Source organism: Aythya ferina (assembly GCF_964211825.1).
Source record: "Aythya ferina genome assembly, chromosome: 3".
Lineage (NCBI taxonomy): Eukaryota > Metazoa > Chordata > Aves > Anseriformes > Anatidae > Aythya > Aythya ferina.
The window spans coordinates 102,228,067-102,247,279 of NC_140298.1; the positions used below are offsets into that span (position 1 = coordinate 102,228,067).

The window sequence follows — 19,213 nt, forward strand, 5'->3', positions numbered from 1 at the left end:
CCAGATTTTTTTTTTTTTTTTTTTCCTGGACAGATGCCTGGGCATTGTCAGCTTTCAGTCGATAACAAATCAAATAATAATTTTAATAAGTAACAAACTTCTCTCACAGAGCTACTTATTAGAGGAACACACATATACACCATTAGCAAAAGGAAAAATCTGGATAACCCCAAATTGCCCGTATGTGACATATGGCTTTACCATTATTATGTAAGATGACTCTTAGTGCTCCAGCTAGCTAAGAAGACAGCTCATCACCTGCCAGGAGCAGTCCCTAAATTCATTAGTCTGGGACTGTACATGTATACTTGTATTTTTTATTACATGTGAATACAGTGGTGTCTAGCACAACAGGACCTTATCCGTAACTGTAGCCAAGAGGCTCAATAGAAACAACAACAACAATAATTATACTTATGTGTTGCCTAAACACAATTCTTGAACATCTGTGGTTTGTCACTATTAAAGTCCAGAAGAAACCTGAGAAACTTTTTTATGTTATGTTATGTTATGTTATTTATTTTATTATTTTCTTGAAGGCAATACAAGGAGATACAAATACTAAGGCTCCTAAAAACTCTTTTGGAATGTAACAATATAAATGAGGAAGAAATATTCTATGGGGAAAAAGTGCTTAAGGCAACAGTAATTATATTGCCAAATATAGCATATAGAATCTGCAGAGTGAGAGTTTCACATAACAAGGGAAATGTAAAATTGTACCTGGGGTGTAACTAAAATGTAATATAATGGCTTGGGGGAATATTATTTGAAAGAGTTAATATTTAATCCCTGATTAGCAGTGGAAGCACGAGAAAGGGGATGAGGGGATATTTCCAAAATCATCAAACCATCGCTTTTTTTTTTTTTTTTTTTTTTTTTTTTTAGCAAATAGCCATTATGTGTTTAGATGCTGGAAAAATCATAAATAATATATTATAACCCACACTGAAAATACCTAAAATAATGTAGACCCTATCTCCATCCTCCCATTTTAATGATATTTCTAAACTGATACTACAGAATCAAAAAGTCTGGATTTCTCTCAGTAAAACTAAACTTACTTTTCATTTTGTTTGAAGGTCAGTCCTGTCTCCATGACAGTGTGCTGTAACAGGAAGGGATTTGGAAAGACTCATCTTCTCTACCCATCAGCTGAGCAATGTTCTTCTTTGCCTGTTAATTGCACTTAGTGTTGAACCACTGCAACAAACAGAATCCTCCTTCACTCCATCAAGAAATTTGCATCTTTTCCATCTCCTTACTGTTTCCTATCTTACTGCTTCTGCCCTTGGTACCTCCCTCCCTGTTTTTGCATCTTCTCATAAAGATGCATTTATTCTACTTCCATCTCTCCCAGTCTTTTCTTCTTCTCTAAGTGTTTCCCCTTATCTAAGTGTTATCACTCAATTGAAGCAGTTCAGGCCTATCTCACATCTCAGCTGCAATCCCTATAGTGTCTGTGCCATCCTAGTAATAGTTCTGTTCCCATCTGAGATCAAAACAAGGACAAGTAACATGAATATGTGTTTCCAAAAGCAATCCATGGCACTGAGCCAAAGCTTGCTGAAGTCATGCGGGCTTTTCTAATGACTCCAACATTTTTGGATCATAAAATATACATTATTGTTTTTAAACACAAATCAAATTAAGCAATGTTTTCTGATCGACTATACTCAGTAATTTTTGTGCACGTCACAAAAATTTTATGGAAGAAATAGAGATCATGACTGTATGAGCCAGGAAGGGGAAGCTTATCTATGCATCAAGAAAATCCAATAACATTTCTGGCACAATAAGAAATTGACTAAAACATCGGGATAGAGAGATCTGGAGAATTTGTGACCAGAAACTTTTAGGGATTGAAACTATTTACGACTCCCTCTTTTTTCATCAAAGCTTCATCTTGACACCTGTTGTGAAATTTGCCCATATTGGATGAAAATGTTCAAATTTTGAAATACATATAGGGAAGGAAAACATTTGTTTCCTTTATTTGACAAAATGTAGGTCTTACCTGTCAGAATAACAGACCCACAACAGCAGCCAAATATTTGTCTGCTATTTCAGTCATTAATTTTGATCCTTTAACTCCTGGGCTGTTTTGGTGGGTAGTATGAAAAAGGGAGATGACTAGAAATGTCCCTTAATTGGAGTACCCAGAGAAGGTGGCTCTTCTTGTGTGTGTCAGTACATGAGCAACTGCTCTTTGGTGTGGAGTTTGATATTACAGCCATCTGCTGCCATAGCACAAGCATTTTCTTTTAGCTACAGATGCTGAATGGCAGAGATTACCAAACCAACAAAGTTTCCACTACTAGGAGCCTGAGAGTCCCTCAAAAAATGAATATTTTATGTAGATGGTCTCACACTTCAGGAGTGTGAGTAACAGAGTTAATTCAAATGTATTTCACGTGATGTCAGGAGCTAGTCCTTTTATGTTATTTTGTCTTTTTAAAGGTAATTTTTCCCTATTCTTTGTGGTGATTATTTAAAATAAAATTGCCATATCTTTTCAATATAGAATGTGAATAACAGCATGTACAATCTGAAACCTGATTTAAATTGAAAGCAGAAGTTCATGTTTAAAGATCTCTTTTGGAATTCAAAATCAGATTTTAAATACTCATTAAAGAAAACAAAAATAACAATGAAACAATGATGTTTGCCAATAAATACTTGTTGAGTGGAAGTGGCTTTAAAAGATATTATTGCAAATGCTGCTATTTAAGAGAAATGAAAGCTAAACCAGGTCTAATACAGAAACAATTATTACAAGTTTTTTGATTGTCTAAGAAATACTGATTCTTCTTAAGCCATGAAGCAGAAATGAATTGTGGGGATAAATCTGTCAATCCATCCGTTTGCAGTTTGTACCTTAGTGAAGATTTGGCAGAGAAAGTAAATTATGGTTCAGAGGGATTCAAGTTTATGTTTTTCTTTAGTATTTTGTAATGTTTGAGTCTTTCAAACTCAATGAAAACAAATATACTTTTGATCAGTTAGTTCATTACTAAGGACGGTGATGGCCCTGACAACAGATCTAGAAAGCCTCTGTGGCCCCTGCTGGCAACCCTTGTGCCTACAGTAGAGCCTCTCTGTCCTGGACCTAGATTCTCATCTGCCTCAGGTATGACTACAAAAATGCAGTGTGCAGGCACAGCACATATGCGAATGTCTTCCTTTAATTACAACACAGATCTCTCACACATTTTGCCTATAGAAAGCAAAATTCAGGGTACTTTATTATTTATAAGTATAGGATCTTATGTGCACACTTTTAAACTCAGGTCCAAGGTAATCCATTACCTTGTCCATTAAAGTCCAACCGGTTCTCAGCAGAAACATTTTTAAAACTCCTTATTGCCACTTCTCTGTGTTGTTCCAGGGTCAACTTACATGTATTTTCTTAACAAAGCAGTACTCATTGAAAGCAGTAGATTGCACAGCATAAATCTATAGAGTCATATAATTCCACTTTTTTTTTTTTTTTTTTACTACAGAATATCTTGCAGAATCCAAGGAGAGAGAAATGTATCATTTCAATCCTCTAAACCTTTAGCAGTTTTTCTTCACTTTCCCATAATTCTTCTCTGAAACTTCCCCAGTTTTGCTTTCCTACCTCATTTCCTCTTCATTACATCTTTCCCTGTCTGTCTTACTTCTCATAGATAATCACAGAATAATTTAGGTTGAAAAAGACCTTTAAGATCATCAAATCTAACCATCAACCCAACCTACCTTTGATTACCAACCCTTGGCAGTGCCTGAACTTTCCCTGGGCTTCACTTGGGAAGCTCAGGCTAAAACTAACAATTGAACAACAAGAATGATGTTGGTGCTTGGCTTGAATGGTTACAGTTTACTCAACCAGACACAGAGTCATGCACCTTACTACCAGCTTACTGCATGATACTAGTCATATTTTTTCAGAGTTTTGTCATGGTTAAGTTCAGATGACAAAGAAGAAATGTTTTTGTTTGGCTTGTTTTCCTAGGAAATTCAAACCATTTTATTCTTTCTATCATTCTTTTGTATTTGTAATTTAATCTAGGGTGTTAATGTCCAATCAAATAGCTAGCTTCTTGGTGCACATATGACCCAATTTCTTCTCAGCTCACAGTGACAACAAGCAAAAGACCTCCCTTAGTCATCTGTGAACTTGTTGCTATTTTTTCACTACATTCTAAAAATATCTTCTGCAAACATATGATGGTTTATTTTATTATCCAAATGTTTATGGGGAGTGTTCTTTTTTTTCTAAATTAACACATACCAAATAATTTATGTTATTTCTCATCTCAGCAGAGAATTTCAAATTACTCATCTTTTTATTATTCTCATCATCCAAATTAATTACATAGTTTTATTGAATCCAGTGATAAACTCTGGGACCTATGAAGCTTTTACTGTTCTAAACAACTTTTTCTTAAACTTTTTATTGTTCTAAATAACATGTTAAAACAACTAAGCAAGTTGGAGAAGAAAATTAATAGCTTAACTTGGACAGTAATTAAGGAGTTTATATTTCACTGATCATTGGAAGAAGCTGTTTGCCTTATATACTTATTTATTGCTGCCAGAAACATGGCTACTAACTTAAGAGTGCTTCTTGAACCTAGATGTGTTCACTTGCTAATAAAAATTGATCTCTCCTAAAATTCTCAGTCTTGTTCATTTTAGCTTTTGAGTTAGGAAGATGAAAGTAAGGATTGAACCAGTAAATGAAAACCAGATTGGTAGATACAATTATGTCAAGTGCTTAATGTTAGTGATAATTATCTAACAGACCTGCCAGACTGCAGCCAAATTAACTCTGTTAACTTTTTTGAGTGCAAATAGATGTCTGCAACTTCAACTGGGCATCTACTAGTTTCCACTTCTGCATGTACAACACTGTTTCTGTGCAAACCTTGCACACAAACTTTCTAAAAATGTACCACTCCATCACATTTTAATTGGTCTAACTCTTTTATATTTCCTCTGGAGTAAAAAGGAAAGTCTTTATTGGTTTGCAACTGAGATGTAATATCAGTTCTCTGTTCTGGTACAATGTTTCTAAGTAATCTAAGAGAAACTTTAATAATTCACTAAGTTTAGTTTACTTGTAAGAAAAAGGGACAGTAATTTGATTTTTATTTTCATCATTTTAGAGTTTCATAATTTACCTTATTTTTGGAATAGGTTTACTTCTATGTCCAGTACCAAGCACAAAGGGCCTTTGGTCTTAGTTGGGGTTAACAGTAATGGTAGTGGTATCAATATTTGTGTCTGTGTTTTTTGCTGGGCATGGAAATTATATAATGTCCATATAACCCATGAGGATACACCAATTTCAATAAAATATTCAGTGGACAAAAGTAAAAATTACTTTGACATTATTATTTAATTCCATTGATACATTGGTATACAGAAATTCAGTCTTATGCAGCTGCTTTATTATTCGTATTCTGATTTCTTTAGAATTTTAAAATATTTGCTGTAAATATTTGAGCGTATCATATATGCTGTAAAATGTATGATCTTTGAATATTCAAAACAAAATTAAGCAATAGAATAAAACATTGAATTAAAACAGCACCATGTTACTGTACTGAAATAAACTGTTACCACACAGAACCAACATTTTCAACATTTGGCTTTTGTGTGGATGTGTGTGTGTGTTTTGCATGTGTACAGTTTCATTGTTGTTGTCTTTTTTAATGTGATTTGGAATAAAAAGAAATTTCCTGCCTGTTTTGGAAGTACTTGCTGCTACTTTATATATATTTTAAAATCTTCTAATGTGCATCAGACAAAATATTCTGTTTTTCAACTCCTCATTCTGTTTCCATCTCCAGTCTTGTACTTTAAAAATACCTTTGGGTCCATTTTGGTCTAGGTTATGTTTTTACAAATATAAGCAGATATAGTATCTTCCTAGAGCCTTGTAAACTGTAGATAATGTCATTACATTTTGTTTGTCTAGTGGGTAAATAAAATTTTAATGCTATAATTTGGAAGATTATGACACAGACAAATGATATAGGTCACTTAAACAGAAAGTTAGTAATGTAACATGAGCTTTTTTTTTTTTTTTTTCCCTATCCTTATCCCAGTAGGATATTTGGGTTTCTTATCTCTATTTCATTAATTTTTAGAGCTTTGTGTTTTGTTGCTTTTGCTTGTTTGGTTTAGATAGAGAATTATATAAAATTATGAGACACCAAACCTAAGATCCCCTTGTTTGCAGTTGTCTGGAAATTGGTACTACCTTGTAAAGCATAATTTTGGTTAGATTAATATAAAATCTAAGACTAAATGTGCAGTCATTTCGACACTTCGCAGTCATTAATCAATGTCACATCGACAGTCACTCTGTGTTCCCCAACATGCTGAAGCACTCTTATATTTTACAATAGCATCATTTGGCACTTCTCTCACACTGTTCAGAAACAAAAGCACTGACAAGCTGCTGCACTGTTGTATAACATCAGAATGGTTCACATTCATTGGAGAGACTCCAGAGGATACAGGGAAATAGATATGAAGCTCTACCCATTATACCAACCAAAACACTAGGATCTCACATAATAAACAGGTTCCAATGCAACAAAAAAGAATTTATCTGAATCACCATCTTATTCACTTGGTATATTTTTATACAAAAAGCAGCTATCTGAGAATCCTCATGATGTTATTTTATGTTGGATCTATCTTATTTCCATTTTTTTTTTTTTTTTGTGTGTGTTTTTTTTTGTTACCCCTGCTTATTTACTACACTTACTGCATGCTAAAAGAGCATCCATTACTATCTAAAGAAATATATATATTTTTTTAAGGAATAATAATTACTTGGTCCTTTTTATGTCAGGTAGGTGGATTTCTATTTTGAAGGTGGCCTAGAGATGTAGTACAGCCAACATCCCTCATACATTTTCAGAAGCACTGACAAATGCTCAACCTCCTCTGCACACAGCTGAGGCTTCGCTAAGCCAGGGAAGTGACACTGAGAAGTGGCATTTTCTGAGGAGATCTCCCCATCAGAAGGGGACTACTCTAGGTTTGTATATAAGGTAAATACAGAAAGAATTGAGAAAGACTTCTGGCATTGTCATGTGCATGTGGTGTCAGCCAGTCCCTCTGTAATGGTGGGCAATAAACTGATAGTACAAAGCTACTTGATTTGATACAAAGTTGATTTTTCCTCCACCACTCTGATTTACATATCATTAACCACATTTACTTTTGACTTTAGAGATGAAATAATGCTCTGTCAGTGACATGATGGTAAATTTTTGTATGGAGCTTTGTACAAATTAAGTTAGCTTTTCATATCAACAATTCAACTCAGTCTTGATAATTCAAATTCAAACAGACATTGGCCTAAGCCTGAATTCTACACAACATTTTTTTTTAAGAGAGCTGTTTAATTCCATATTAGTAAAAACAGTAAGACTCACCTCTGTCTGTCTGTCTCTTCCTCTCTCAAGCTTCTACAGGTCATCAACATTTTTTTTTTTTTTTTTTTTAATGAGTTTTCTCTTCAGTTATTAAAGGGACCTGAAAAATTAGTCTATCCATTTAAAATGATATTTCAAGGTCAACACCCTGAGAAAATCCCTTGTCTCTATCCTTATCCATGAAAACATGAAAATGATATGATTCATATCATAAAATTAATTAAACTTATTATCATTCTTTTGTAGACCAGATGCTCAAAAGGACGAAGTGGGGCTACTCATTTCTCTCCAGGACATTCCTAGAAGGAATATCCCAACAAAACAAGGGGAAAAAAAGAAAAAGAGATCATAAACATCTAAAGATGTTCAAAGATCTAAAGAGTGCTAAAGAAATTAACAGGAAAAAAAATAAAAAGGATGAAACCCATATGGGGGAAATTAATGATGTATGATAAAAATATAATATATACTAATGCCAGTACTTCTATTTACACATGCAAAGATGAGAATTTTAAAAGAAACTAATGGCTAGCTCACATAAAAATGAATGACTTTGTTTTGCTTGCACTGTGTAAGTGTTCTGTGGACTCCCTGCTACAAGGTCTAAATAAATATGTTTTTAAAAATAATATTTGGTAACCATAAGTATGGTGTTAATCTGCATCATAAAGATGTAGACCCATTATTCAAATAGATTTGATTAAAAAAATAAATAAAATATCTCTAAGTATGATTTTTCTTGTTGATTCAATTTATTGGTGAATTTGCCTGAAGCAACTGGTGCTGCTCAACTTTGGAGAAAAAATACTGGACCAGATGGATCGTTGCTCAGATCTATTGTGACAATTTCTGTGTTCTGTGTTCTGTTTAAGTCCAAAATACACTTGCATTTCTCATTTTGTCATCACTACAGGGTTAAAACCCAGAACATTCTTCTTACACAGAAATGTATATGATATCATTTCAGATGCCATATGTGTTGAAGTAGATTTCACACTCGAAGTGTAGCAGAATCACGTTCAGAGATGAACGGGGATTTTTTTGAAGGATTTCATTTCCAGAGAGGTCTGTTTTTAAGACCTTAATCCAGAATATCCTGGAAAGTAGTTTTTGCATAGTTAGTGTATTGCTTGTGAATACATCTGCTAAGTCTGAATGCCTATATAAATCCTACCAAGTAAGACTCTGAAATTGCCTAGGTGACAGAATAAATCTATCCTGAAAAAAAAATAAAAAATAAAAAATTAATTAGCCTCCAGCTGTTTAACCTTAGTTACTGCATCTTGGTTACTGTGTACATTCTCAGGCTTATACCATTTTATTTTTTTTTCCTAGATAGGAAGACCTCTTGTGTTTATTTTTATTGGCCATCAATTTTCTCACAGGATCAAAATATCACAAGTCGATTAGGTATTAATGATAGTTCATTAATATTAAGTTTCTGGCTCCAGAACCCTGAACATCTGTGATCTTGTAACTTAGTGAATTTTGAGCACTGATAAAATCTTTCCAATGAAGGTTATTAATAAATGATTGAGCAAAGTAATTTATCACTGGCTGTATTATTATTTCATAGAGCTAAGGTTACATTATAAATTGACTCTTCAGAAAAAGGTAAACTGATTCGTTTACTTCAGGTCTTGCCTTGCATTCTAACATATGGTTCTGCTTAAATGTGTCCATGTTTGCAACCTACGGTTGACACTTTTGGCACTGAGAATAGTGTCTTGTAATTATGCTAAGTCTAGAAAGGAGGATTAGCTTTTATAGCAGAATTCATAAAAAAAAAAAAAAAAAAAAAATTAGTCAAATTTATTGGCTGCAATGAGCCCTCCAGAATGCAGACGTCTGGTCTGGTGGAACTCAATAGATTTCTGTTCACTTCGTGTGTGCGCATGTGCACACACACATGCACACACAGATGACCCCTTTATGAAAGCATTTGTGCGCAATAAAAAGTTACATGTTTTCACACTTAATATCTGCTCCACCTCCTGTGATGATTATTATCAAACAAGCTTCATTTGATATGTTTTGAAAGCCTTTTTCTCCCCTTTTCCTCCCTCATCCTTTTTTCCCTCCCTTCCCCATGCACCCGCCCCCCGCCCCCCACACACACCCTTTAAAATACAGTGTATTGGTTGTATCGTCTGGTTGGCAAAGCCATTTTTTAAACACTGACCATTATTTTTTTCCATGATTTTCACTCAATGTAGTTTTGCAGAGCAGTTTCCAAGTGCTTTATTATGGATTCAAAACTGCATGAGTTGAAAGAGGGCAAGCAGAACTCTCCTGCTGTCTGTTGTATGTAGAGGCCATCACTTATCAGTCATGAAAGGCACATTCCTGATAGCTGAGTGTTGGTATGAAACTCTGACTTTTATCTCTTCACCAAAAGGGAAAGGTTTCATTTGGGTTAGCAAACACCAGGCACCTATTTCCTTTGCAATGACCTGCCTCAAAGCGCGCTTTAACTCCTGGTGATTCCCCTGGAAGATCAGCCTTGCATGTACATCCATCAAACAGATCCCTTCATCATTGAGCATCCTCACCCCTTTTTGAACTCTCCCAGAAAAGAAACAGCCAATAGCAATCTTGCTGCTGTTCCTTGTACATTTTTAATACAAATGTCTGCATTTTGTAGCGGAGGAGAGACAAGTAGTGTTCTGTGGGATTATTGATTTTTTTATTCTTTCATGAGTTTACACTTTCAAATGTCCCTGTTAGACACTGCAGGGCAAAAACCAGGATTATTACCTTAAGTAATCACAGTCAAGTGTGAACTACTATCTCTCCCTTTGGGAAATAATTAATCTACTATTTACTGACAAAATTTAGAGGAAAAAGATTAAAACTTTCAAGGAATAAAAGCATTCTTTCACTGTTTGCATTAGAGTAGCTCTTTAGAGTAGAATGAATTCCAATTGTTACAAACAGCTACCACTTGAACTCAGGTTTTCCTTTTTAACCTCAAACAATTACCTGCAGTACCCAAGCTAGGAAGATGCTCATTTTTGGAATCCTCTATAGCCTGACACCTCTTGGCAGCCCCTGTGTGTGTTTGTGCCTCTTTCTTTTGATCATCAACACAGGAAGCAAGGGCAACCTGGCTCCTAATTTAGATGTCTCAGTTAGTGTCTGCAATGAGGTGGGATTAATTTAGGCCATGGTTTCTAGTTTAAAATGAATGTAAAAAGGTGAAAAAGTAGAAGAAAACCATATCAGGTAGGGGAACACAAGTAACAGAGACCATTGGTATAAAATGACATAGGATTTTTTAGATATCACCTAACTGTAGTCATCTAGAAGGTGGGTGTCCACTCCAATTTAAAGCTGTAGGCTCTGACAGTAATTACAGAAGAGAAACAGAGTTCAAAGTGATTTTTCCACTTGGAAGGTAGATGTTTCAGACAGGACAGGTAAACAAACTCCTCAGAGATAACTTTCTTTCTCCAATGATGGCAGAGTTATCTTGTGCAACTGTTTCAGATTGCCCAGTTCAACTTTAGATTGCTGAAGTTAAGCAAGTTAATTCTTCTCCACGTGTGTTGATCCAGTATCTTCAATGAGATAAAGGAAGCTAACTGCAGGTCTTTTCAGCTTTAATCTGTATCCTGTCACTGTGACTATTTTTAACATTAGTTCTGTGTTAGAAGCTAATAAATTTTACCAGTACCCTTTAAGCTCTTAACTGCATATTACGTGTTGTTTTTGTTGTTGTTTTCTCCCTCTGTAACTGCTAAACATATGCTTAACCATCTGGCAAGAAACAATCAAAACTAAGCAAACAAGGTGTCTGAAAGTTCAAACACACAATGACTCATAGAACTCTATTGCTTTTAACACAGAGACCTGAATAATAGCACAATAATACAGAATGAAATTGCAAAGCAAAAAATTATTTAACATGCCACAGTAGGTAGTTTAATGCTCCCATTTAAAATAAAGAAACCATAAGGGAGAGAGGTTTTCTCTTCTTCTTGTCCTCACCTGATTATACATTGATTGGACTATATATATATATATATATATTATTTTTTTTTTCAGGTTAATAGTTTTCCTAGTCATATATTACCCAGGTGTCTCCTGTCCTTCCTTTCTCCTTTGTCTCCTGTGTTTCCACCTTGCTGTAGTAACTATATGAATAATCAAGGTTCTGTACTGATAATCTTCCATTGCTGTTCTTCAGACATCTTCCCTGGTACCCTGTTCTGGACCTCTAAACATTCTTTGCTCACTGGTGAAACTCCTAAATAAAGACCTAAATGTCTTTTCCCACACTATTACACTATTTCTTCAACACAGAGGGATCCCTCCATAGGTGCTAGGATAGGCATGAACTAGTCCTTCAAGTTACAGTTTTTTATTCTGAGGTTTTATTGAAGAAAACCAGAATTGAGGTGGAATCTGTCTGGGCCTTCCATGCATCATGATCATATACATAGCTAACCAGCAGAAGAAAGGGCAATAAAAGCAACATCAGTAGAGGTCTTCTTCTTCTTTACATATTCTACCAAGAACAGAAAAGATATTTTTCTGCAGGCAATTTCACCAAAGTTTTGTTGGCTGTGTTTCTACTAGGCTGATTTTGGCAAAAGTTGATAGGGTGGCATATTCCTAGTCAAGAAGTTGCAATAAAATCAACTTTTGTTTTGTTTTTAGGGATTAAGACATGCAATAGGGGTTGATGGTCAATTTGTCCTTTTCTAATTTTGGAAAGGGAAAGAACAAGGAAACTGGTAAAGAAAGGTGTGCAGTGTGGGACAGATGTTCACTGCGGGTTCAAAAGAACAGCAGATTTGGTTTAAGGAGCATGTTGTTAAAAAGCATAGGCTTTGAATGTGGAACATTAAAACTGAAACAGAGCCAGGTTTCTTGAAGTTATGAGAATGCAATGCAGTTTTGAGTAAGTTTTATTCCTGTTGCTGAAAATGAAATGTACACCAATAATTTCACACCCTTCTCTGAATATTCAGAACTCAGATCATTTTCCTCCTGAAGAAGTTGAGCTCTACTACACTTCGCTGTCTGGATTTACTGATGTGAGCAAAACAAATCTAAATATGACCTTTGCCGGATGAGATCTATACTGTGAAATCAGGCAAAAGGAACAGAAGTAGATTTATTTTGTTCTTTTCTTGTTTGCTTTGTTTTGTTTTAAGGCATTTTAGCTTTGGCCATAAAATGGTACTCTACCTGAGTCAATTGGTACCTGTGCCGTCAGCCAGTACATTACAGACCTTCTGGACAAAGGAAGTTTCCATCAAACTGTCTGCAATGTTGGAGTTACAACCTATGCAATCTCTAGTGGAGACCTTCAGAAAAGACATAAAATAGAGTTTTTACTGTTGTGATTTTTCTTCCTTTGTCACTGGTTTATCATATCAAAGTGGATTTGGCTTACACAAGTGCTGCACATTTCTTATAAAAAATGTGCCCTCCAAATGAGGTTGGAGCTGATGGGGAGCTCACTCAATCTCCCACAAGATGTGACAGCCTCAGTTTACCAAGAATAGATGCAGACCAGAGTGTTGGTCAGACAGAGCCCAACAAAGCAGGCTAGGACAGGTCATTAGTCAATTTCTGCAGTCCAAGACATGAAGCAAAGTGTTGAAAATTCACCCTATTCACCCAAAATCTATTTTTGTGCTCTGTCACCACTTTACAAAAAGCAGTGGTTATGATAAATCAAGACAGCATGATTTCTGTTAATCATTTCTTTGTTTGTTCTTTGCTTTCTCTGCTTTCCACATAGGAAAAAATACATAAAATATGCATTATTCACCTCTGGAGGTACCTTTCTCATCAGAAACTATTCATTGGATCTTTATTTATCTATCTATCTATCTATCTATCTATCTATTTATTTATTTATTTATTTGAGTTTGAAGATGTAATAATATACAAATTTTTCCCCTCTTTAAAAACCAAACAAACCAACCTACCACCACCACCAGAAGAAAACAAAACCTCTAAGCCAAAAATCCAGCAAAATGCAGTAGCAACATGGCTTAGAGAAGACTGATCTTACAAATGGTATGAGATTGAATTAAGCACTTATTGGCTTTTCTGTTCAGCTCTCTATGATTTGCAAATAATCTGATATAATGGAAATTCTTCGGGAACCTGATGGAGTTCTTCCTTTTGCTGCATGTTGCATGATCCCCCTCCCTTCCAAAATATAAGTAGACCCTGAATACCTTGCAGACACCAGTGATTTTTTCTCCTCACAACATCCCTGCAAGAAAGGAGACAGTTATTGCTTGATTTACCTGTGGGAAAATAAGATTAAATAATTGGCTCTGAGTCAAAGGGAAGCCTGTGGCCAAGCTGTGACTAGCACCCAGATATCCTGAGTCACAGCCCAGTGCCTCAACCACAAGCCAGGTCAGCTGCTGACAGACTTTTCTTGGTATCAAGCCCACATTTCTGGAATGTATTCCCTGCAGAAATGCAATTAAGTATGTACTTGGCTACTTTTAAAAGAGCTGCAAAGCCACACCTCTCTGCCCAAGCCTTCCACTTGCTAAATATCTGCTTCTTGTTTTACTAGCAAAGCTACAGTCAGCCCAGAGGCTAGCATGGAGCTATTTTTATGGTGGTTATGTCTTGCTGCAGCTCTGAAAACAAACTAATTTTTACAAACAAATTAAGTTAAATTAAAAAAATACATTTTGACAGCAGAGGGTCCCATTGCTGTGGAAGGTGCTGGTAGTAGATAGTGCCTCTGTTGTGTAGGATGCAGAGCCCTCTCCAAACATCCCCAGGAAACGTCACTGACCAAAGGGCAGCTTCTACCAGGTTAACAAACAAGGTATCCTTTTCTTTTGGTAACTTTCTTCATTACATTTTCTAGAGCTTTTATTTCATGGAGGACCATTTTGCCTCATTTGATATTTGATGAAAAGCTTACCCTCAGGAAATGGAAATATTCATAAGATTTAATTCCCGTGAGTCATAGTCTGTTATTTATTTATTTATTTATTTACAAGAGAGTAGAGTAATATACTAAATTAAATGTTTATGCTTCCCTGCAAGAGCTACAGTGTTAATTTTTACTTCTGTGCACAAGGAATTAGATACACTCCTCCAGTTGTTGTCCAGTCAAGCCTTCATATGTTGCACTGAAAATAATAGCATCTTGAAGAGAATATTTATTGTTACTAAGCCTCTTTAGACATGGAAGGTAATGTAATATCTTTTCAGTAACTGTTGTTCAAAATATCTGAAGCTAATCGTCACACTGAGCAGAGAACATTAGGGTGCCAATCTGAGCCACATTTGGTTTTAATTAACCCTGTGATTTCTCTGTTATACTTTAAGAAAAAAAAAAAAAAAAAAAAGTGCACATTTCAAAAAGTTAAATCTAGTCTGTACTGTTTTATTTTATTAATTGCATAGATTAATAAGTTTAGCTGTCTAACAGCTCTTTCAGTCATTCTTGCTCCAAGTTCTTTCTCAAGAATCCAATTTTATAGACACAAGCAAAGACAAAATATCATTAAAAAACACAAGTGTATACATTTATATTTCATGTCTCCTGTACATTCTGTGTTTGTAATCAAAGAAACACGTACATACAACTTACATGCAACACTTCTGCCTTCTGCAAAGCAGATCACATAAGAGAAAACATATTTAGCAAGTAATGAGTAGCCTTCCTTCACAGACAGCACAGCAACTTCCATCTGTGGTGAATTAGAGGATATTCTAAGAAAAGATCCTGCATGAGTTTTGTCAGAAGAAATTAGCTTCGTGTGCTGTAAAATCAAAACCAGAATGACATGCAATTGTTGTTGAGTGGCTGGGTTATTCCTAATACTGCCTTGATTCCTACAAACACGAAAAGGAACTCTGAAAAAAGAGACATCACAGCTCTGTGCAACTGTGCTCCTTCTCTGTCATAAAACGATATTAATCAGGGTTAGCCCAAGACAGCCTAACCCAGGTCAAGGGATGATGGAACAGCACAGCCAATGCTGCAAGTTGTTGAGGCAAACAGGTACCTTATTTATATGACAATGAAGTTCTGGACCCAGAGAGGTCAAAAGCAAGAATATTTTTCAGTTTAGTGCTTTAAAATATATTATATTCTATAGTGTTAAGGTTTTATATGAAATACATATTTTTAAAATCTGCCATAAAACATTTCAGCCTACATTATTGTTAGATATTTCTTAAAACTCTATAGAAACCATGTAAAATTTATTTGATTAGATTTCTCTAATTATGGATGTATAATGTCCTTTGGCCAATACTCATTTTCTTTGTAGTTCAGAAACAGAAAGCTTTCAACTAACACAAAATATGAATACTGTTGCTGCTACTCATATCCTCAGCTGAGGTAATGTACAGTCTTTGCATTTACTGTAGATGCTACTTTTAACTGTTTTGAAAATATGTAATCTGCTTTTACCAGGGTGGAACACTCTAAGGATTATAACTTCTACAGTCCTTTCGGGACTGAAATCAAAATGTGCTAGCTCTGTTGATGACCATTTAAGCAGAATTATCTAGGCCCTGTACTCACCCCACAATCCTAATGTGTTTCCTCTGTGTCTCAGAATTTGTGAAGTCCCACACCAGAGCCCAGGATTTCTCCTTTAATCCTTGTAAACTTGCATGGGGCAGCTGAGGACTGAAGTGAGCATATGTGTGAGTGTAGGCAGCTACAGCAAATGCTTTGACTTCAATATTAAATTAAACAGTGCAAGAGAAACTGAGTGTGTCGTTAACATGAAGTGGATTGTTCATTTTCATCTTTAATTCAAATATATCTCCATGAACAGAGCAGCTGCAAGCTCAGGTCCACAAAGAATATCAAATTCAAATATTTCAGATGGAAGAGATGCATTACATTACGGGAGTGATTGTCATAAGGGAAGGTGTACAGCCTTCTGGCAAAAACTAGACTTATTCTGGGATCCGTGATGAACTCTGAGCCCTGCAGCAGAAATGTGGTGTGACCTTGTCTCATTACTCTGTCTCTCGGTTCATCAGCTCTTGGTCTGCTACTTCTATACCTCCCACACCCTTTTTTTGGCATGTCAGCTTTCTAGAAGAGAGATATAGGCCTGCAAGTAATATATATATATATATATAAATGAAAATAGCAATAATGATTCAAACATTAATATTTGAAATGGAAAAGCAATTTTTAATCTTATTTTAAAAATAAAGACAATCTCTGAACACATTTTTTTTTCTTTTGCCTGTAATTACAGGTTTAGCTGAGTTACTCCTTTTCAACAGGGCTTTATAAGTCTGTATATCATGCACAATATAAATATGAGATGTAAAGTGAACAGAAGAAAGGACAAAACTTTAGTTTAATTATTTTTGCCAATGTATTTATGCAATCGTCTAGCACACTAAAATAGTTAGTTTTTTTCTAATAGTGTATTTCACAGAATCACAGAATCTCAGAATTTCTAGGTTGGAAGAGACCTCAAGATCATTGAGTCCAACCTCTACCTAACGCTAACAATCCCCACTAAACCATATCCCTAAGCTCTACATCTAAACGTCTTTTAAAGACTTCCAGGGATGGTGACTCCACCACTTCCCTGGGCAGCCTGTTCCAATGTCTAACAACCCTTTCGGTAAAGAAGTTCTTCCTAACAAAAAGTAGTTCTTCCTAAAACTCCCCTGGCGCAACTTTAGCCCATTCCCCCTCGTCCTGTCACCAGGCACGTGGGAGAACAGGCCAACCCCCACCTCGCTACAGCCTCCTTTAAGGTATCTGTAGAGAGCAATAAGGTCACCCCTGAGCCTCCTTTTCTCCAGGCTGAACAAGCCCAGCTCCCTCAGCCGCTCCTCGTAGGACTTGTTCTCCAGGCCCCTCACCAGCTTTGTCGCCCTTCTCTGGACTCGCTCAAGCACCTCGATGTCCTTCTTGTAGCGAGGGGCCCAAAACTGAACACAGTACTCGAGGTGTGGCCTCACCAGAGCCGAGTACAGGGGGACGATCACCTCCCTAGCTCTGCTGGCCAAACTGTTTCTGATACAAGCCAGGATGCCATTGGCCTTCTTGGCCACCTGAGCACACTGCTGGCTCATATTCAGCCGACTATCCACCATCACTCTCAGGTCCTTCTCTGCCTGGTAGCTCTCCAACCACTCATCTCCCAGCCTGTAGCTCTGCTTGGGGTTATTGCGCCCCAGGTGCAGGACCCGGCACTTGGCCTTGTTAAACTTCATGGAGTTGACCTCAGCCCATCGGTGCAGCCTATCCAGATCCTCCTGCAGAGCTTTCCTACCCTCGAGCAGGTCGACACACACGCATAGCTTGGTGTCATCTGCAAACTTACTGAGGGTGCACTCAATGCCCTCGTCCAGATCATCGATGAAGATATTAAAGAGGACCAGCCCCAGCACCGAGCCCTTAAGAATTTGTCCATAAGGACAAATAAGGATTTGTCCTTAAGAAGAAGATTGTGTGAATTAGTTTGCTGATGTTTGGACAACAAGTTGAAAATATGAAATACATTAGAGAATAGTTTTAAAATCTAAAATTATTGTTTCATGTATTACCTAAGCTTCTTATAGGAGTGTTAACCCTCACAAAGGTGAAGGGAGCTCTAATATCACTTTGAATAAAACACAAGGATGAAGGAAAATGTTGAAATCCTTCTGAGCTGTTACTGAGTTCAGCAACCTCTTGGCTGCAGTGACTCACAGTACAGTCAGAAATACAACTGAAGTGGGATAAATACACCTTGGACAGCTTTCAATGTTTTGTCTGGGTGTGGACTGCAAAGCAGCCACAACTTGGGCTTCTGAGACATATTCAGGATCCCAAAGGTCCTTAAATTCCCATAGAAAAGTCTTGCTGCTACTGCAATATTAGGAAGTGCAATAAATCTACTTCCAGTGTATTTACGCATGCTTAATTTATACCTTTACCGTATAAATACACTGCATTCATTCAAAATTTCACCTGAGCAGGACATGCTACTCCCATACCTCCTTACAGAAAGGAAGAGAAAGAAAAAAGAAAAAAGAAAAAGAAAAAAAAAAAAAAAGGCCAATACATTTTTCTATGATCTATTTGAAGACCTGCATAAGCATGTGGTTAACTTTAGACATATGAGTATCCACATGTGTTTAATGTTAAATGCTTTGCTCAGCTGAAATTGATGTGAGTAAGGAAGGCAAAACCTGGCCTTGAGTAAGCAAGTCAGGTTATGTTCCACTGTGATGTCAGAATGGGCAGAGCTAAAATTTGCATGTGAAAAAAGACAGTAACCAAGTACAAGTTACATCTTAATGGTGACAGGTCAACATTTTGGATTTCAAGTTAAGATGTGGTTTCCCGCACCCAACACTGCCAAGTACCACTGTATTTTTATAGGGGAAAAAACAAAAACAAAAACAAACAAACAAACTGTAGTGGGTTTACGTGGCAAGGTTTTGGTAGCATGGAGCCATAGGGGTGGTTTCTGTGAGAAAGATCTAGAAGCTGCCCCATGTTTGGGAAGGGCCCCATTGTTTTCCAGATCCGAGCCAATAAGCGATGTTGTTTTGCGCCTCTGTGAGAGCATATTTAAGACAGGGAAAAAACGCTGCGCCACACAGCAGCCGGGAGAGTCAAGGGAGTGGGAGAACAGCCTTGCACCAAGGTCAGTGTAGAAGGAGGGGGAGAGGTGCTCCAGGCGCCGGAGCAGAAGTCCCCTGCGGCCTGTGGTGAGGACCATGGTGAAGCAGGATGTCCCCCTGCAGCCCATGGAGTACCACGGTGGAGCAGGGTTCCACGCTGCAGCCCGTGGAGG

General features: G+C 36.6%; 1 protein-coding gene across 12 annotated transcripts in view; it reads right to left on the reverse strand.

Annotated features, from left to right (window-relative positions):
- Positions 1-19,213, reverse strand: part of LOC311434913 (uncharacterized protein) — a gene marked incomplete at its 5' end in the record, with an annotated part of 781,460 nt that overhangs the window by 617,718 nt on the left and 144,529 nt on the right. The window lies entirely within an intron of this gene.